At 37.9% G+C, this 4,398-nt stretch overlaps 1 pseudogene; it reads left to right on the forward strand.

The window, feature by feature from the left end:
• The window catches only part of LOC105001863, a 19,625-nt pseudogene that overhangs the window by 14,773 nt on the left and 454 nt on the right, over positions 1-4,398 (forward strand).

Raw genomic sequence — 4,398 nt, forward strand, 5'->3', positions numbered from 1 at the left:
TTTTTTTTTCAGTAAATGCAGCAAACTATGGTGATTGATTTGTGGATATTAATTAAATGGATGTATATATTTGACCCTGCAGGCCTAGGATAAAACTTGTTTATCATTAGATATTATCGTTCTACCTTATTAGAATTATTTGATTTGCTAATGTTTTGCTAATAGAATGTTGGCATCTGTATTCATGAGCAACATAGATCTGAAATATTCCATTCTTGTAATTTTCTTCCCTTGTTGATTTGTGATATCAGGATTATCCTGTCCTCTTAAATGAGGGAAAAGTTTCATTTTCCTCTGTCTTTGAAAAAGTTTTTGTTTGGTTTGTAATTTATCTTCCTTTGATGTTTGGTAGAAATCAAGTCATTTGGGTTTAGGGTTTTCTTTGTGGAAAAGTTATTAATTATTAATTTAACTTCACTAACACCTATGACTATTCCTGTATTTCATTTATTCTTATGTCAGCTGGGAAAGATTGAGGGCAGGAGGAAAATGGGGTGACAGCTGATGAATGGTTGGATGGCATCATCAACTCAGTGGACATGAGTTTGAGTAAACTCCAGGAGATAGTGAAGGTCAGGGAAGCCTGGCGTACTGTAGTCCATGGGGTCGCAAAGAGTTGGACGTGACTGAGTGACTGAACAACAACAATGTCAGGTTTATGTTCAATATGTTATGGTTTCTTTATTTGTCAGTTAAAAACTGTTCTATTTTCCATTATGGTTTTCTCTTTGATCCATTGATTATTTAGAATTTTCTATTTAATTTTTAAATAGTTGGAAATTTTCAGTATGTTCATTATTGATTTTTTTTCATTGATTCCATTGTGGTTAGAGAAAAATTTTTGTATAATTTCAATCCTCAATGATATGCTGTTTTGTTTTATGATCCAGCACACACTCTGTCTTTCATTTCAATCTTAAAGAAAGGCAATGCCAAAGAATGTTAAACTGCCATACTGTGCTCATTTCATATGTAAGGTTACGCCCAAAAGCCTTCAAGGTAGGCTTCAGCAGTATGTGAACTGAGAACTTCAAGATGTACTAGCTGGGTTTAGAAAAGGCAGAGGAACCAGAAATCAAATTGCCAACCTTCATTGGATCATAGAGAAAGCAAGGGAATTCCAGAAAAACATCTACTTTTGCTTAATTGACAACAAACTGTGGAAAATTCTTAAAGAGATGAGAATACTAGACCACCTTTACTGCCTCCTCAGAACCCTGTATGCAGGTCAAGAAGCAACAGTTAGAACTGGGCATGGAACAACTGACTGGCTCAAAATTGGGAAAGGAGTAAGACAAGGGTGTATATTGGCAGCCTGCTTATTTAACTTACATGCAGAGTACATCATATGAAATGCCAGCCTGGATGAATGATAAGCTGATTGCCAGGAGAAATTTTAGCAACCTTAGATATTTAGATGATACTATTCTAACAGCAGAAAGACAAGAGGAACTAAAGAGTCTCTTGATAAGGGTGAAAGAGGAGAGTGAAAAAGCTCGCTTAAAACTCAACATTCAAAAAACTAAGATCATGACGTCCAGTTCCACCACTTCATGGCAATTAGAAGGGGAAAAGTGGAAGCTTTAACAGACTTTATTTTCTTGGGCTCCAAAACCACTGTGAACACTAACTGCAGCCACGAAATTAAAAGACATTTGCTCCTTGGAAGGAAAGCTATGACAAGCCTAGACAGCATATTAAAAAGCAGAGACATCACTTTGCCAACAAAGGTCCACCTAATCAAAGCTATGGTTTCCAGTAGTCATGTACAGATGTGAAAGCTGAACCATAAAGAAAGCTGAGCACTTAAGAATTGATGCTTTTGAGCTGTGGTGCTGGAGAAAACTCTTGAGAGTCTCTTGCCTGCAAGCAGATCAAACTAGTCAATCCTAAAGAAAATCAGCCCTGAATACTCATTGGAAGGACTGATGCTGAAGCTGAAGCTCCAATACTTTGGCAACCTGATCTGAAGAGCTTACTCATTGGAAAAGACCCTGATGCTGGGAAAGATTGAGGGTAGGAGGAGAAGGGGGCGACAGAGGATGAGATGGTCAGATAGGATCACTGACTCAATGGACATGAGTTTGAGCAAACTCTTGAGTGACAGTGAAGGACAGGGGAGCCTGGCATGCTGCAGTCCATGGGCTCACAAAGAGTCGGACACGGATTCTGACTGAACAACAACAAATATACTCTTAGTTTCATGGGGGCTTGCATATAAATTTCATTCTGCAGTTGGTAGGTATCATATTCTATATATGACACTTAGATTAAAAAGATTAATACTATAGATTAGAACTCCATATCCTTACTAATTTTTTGTCTCACTCTTCTTAAGGTATTGTGAGCAAAGTTAAAATGTTTTGTGACTATTGGTTTGTCTCTTCCTTCTTTTAATTCTGTCAAATATTGTTTCATGGATTTTAAAGCTGTGATATTGGGCACATACACATTTATAATTGTCTCTTGATGTTTGTGTTGTATGCTCAGACTCTTGAGTTGGGTCTAACTCTTTGCAACTCCTTGGACTGTAGCCCACCAGGCCTCTCTGTCCATGGGATTTTTCAGGCAAGAATACTGGAGTAGGGTACCATTTACTCCTCCAGGGGATCTTCTTGACCCAGGGGTCGAACCTTTGTCTCTTATGTCTCCTGCTTTGGCAGGCATATTCTTTACCACTAGCTCCACCTGGGAAGGCCTGTCTCTTGAATTCACCATTATTATAAAATGTCCCTGTATCTCTGAGAGTTCACCTTGTCTTGAATATGAATATAACCACTCCAGCTTTCTGTGCTTACTGTTTCTGTTTGTGTGATATATCTTTTTCTATCCTTTTACTTTCAACTTATCTGTGTTCTTATATTTAAAATGTGTCTCATATATATAAAGTTGGGTCGTTTAAATAAACTAATTAGAAATCTCTATGTTTAATCATAGAATTTGATCCTTTTGTATTTAAGTGATAACTGACATGTTTGGCTTTAAGTCTACTGTATCACCCTTTGCTTTCAATGTGTTCCATCTGGTATTCTTTCCCTTTTTTGCCTTTTCTACCATTAAAAAAAATTAAGCAAAGAGCGAACTGACAATGCTTCATACATAATTGGAGGTTGTAACACCCTTCCCTCACCAATTGGTAGAACCAGACATAAAATCAACAGATATAGAGGATGTGAGCCACACTATTACACTTTGACTTAATTGATATTTGCAGGACGTTGCATCACAAAACGGCTGACTACTTACTTACACCAGGTGCTAAGCAGTAAAATTAAAAGGATTGAAATTATACAGACTATATTCTCTGTCACAGTGGAATTAAATCAGAGCTCAACAACAGTAACTAGAAAGAACTGAATATTTAGAAATGAAAAAACACTTCTATATAATCCATGAGCCAAAAAAAAAATCACATGGGAAATTGAAAAATATTTAAATCTTTTATAAAATAACATTAAAATTACAATATTTTGTGCTAAGTTGCTTGGTCCTGTCTGATTCTTTGAGACCTCATGGATTGTAGCCTGCCAGGCTCCTCTGTCCATGGAATTTTCCAGGCAAGAATACTGGAGTGGGTTGCTGTTTCCCGCTCCAGGGATCTTCCCCATCCAGGGACTGAATCTACGTCTCTTATGTCTCCTGCGTTGGGAAATGGGTTTGATACCACTAGCGCCACCTGGGAAGACCTAATATTTTGTGAGATGCAGCTAAATAAGAGGAAAATTCACATCTTTAAATGCTTATATTAGAAAGAAGAAAAATCTAAAGCCAATGACCTGTGACCCTACCTCAAGAAATTATATAACAAAGTACAATTTGAAACATAAAGTAAGCGAGGAAGGAAATCATAAAGACAAGCGCAGTAATTAATGAAATAGCACATAGGCCAACAATAGTGAAAAATCAATGAAGCCAAAAACTGGTTCTTTTAAAATGTCAGCAAAATTGATAAGCTTTTGGCTAAACTGACAAAGGGGGGAAAAAAAAGAAAGAAGACATAAAATATTAATATTAGGAATGAAAGTGGGAACATCACAATAGTCTCGACAAATACTAAAAGGATAGTAAGGGAATCAAGTATTATAATTAACCTTATGCCAAAAAATTGGGCAATCTAGATGAAAAGGACCAGTTCTCTTAAAGACAAAAACTACTTAAACTGGCACAAAAAGAAACAGGAAGTTTGGATAGCCCTTTATTAACGTCAAAAATTGAATTTGTAATTTAAAACTTGCCAAAAAAGGCCACGACCCGTTAGAGGTGCCCCGGGCGCTAGGCCAAAGCGCACAGCGCGGCGCAGGGGCCGGGCCAGGACCTTCTAGGAGTTCAGCGGCTGGGCGAGCGGACGCTGAGCAAGCTGCAGTCTCCATCGCGGGCCGGGGTTGGGGGCGGGGGGGG

This window comes from Bison bison, unplaced genomic scaffold (assembly GCF_000754665.1).
Source record: "Bison bison bison isolate TAMUID 2011002044 unplaced genomic scaffold, Bison_UMD1.0 scf7180017864384, whole genome shotgun sequence".
Classification (NCBI taxonomy): Eukaryota; Metazoa; Chordata; class Mammalia; order Artiodactyla; family Bovidae; genus Bison; species Bison bison.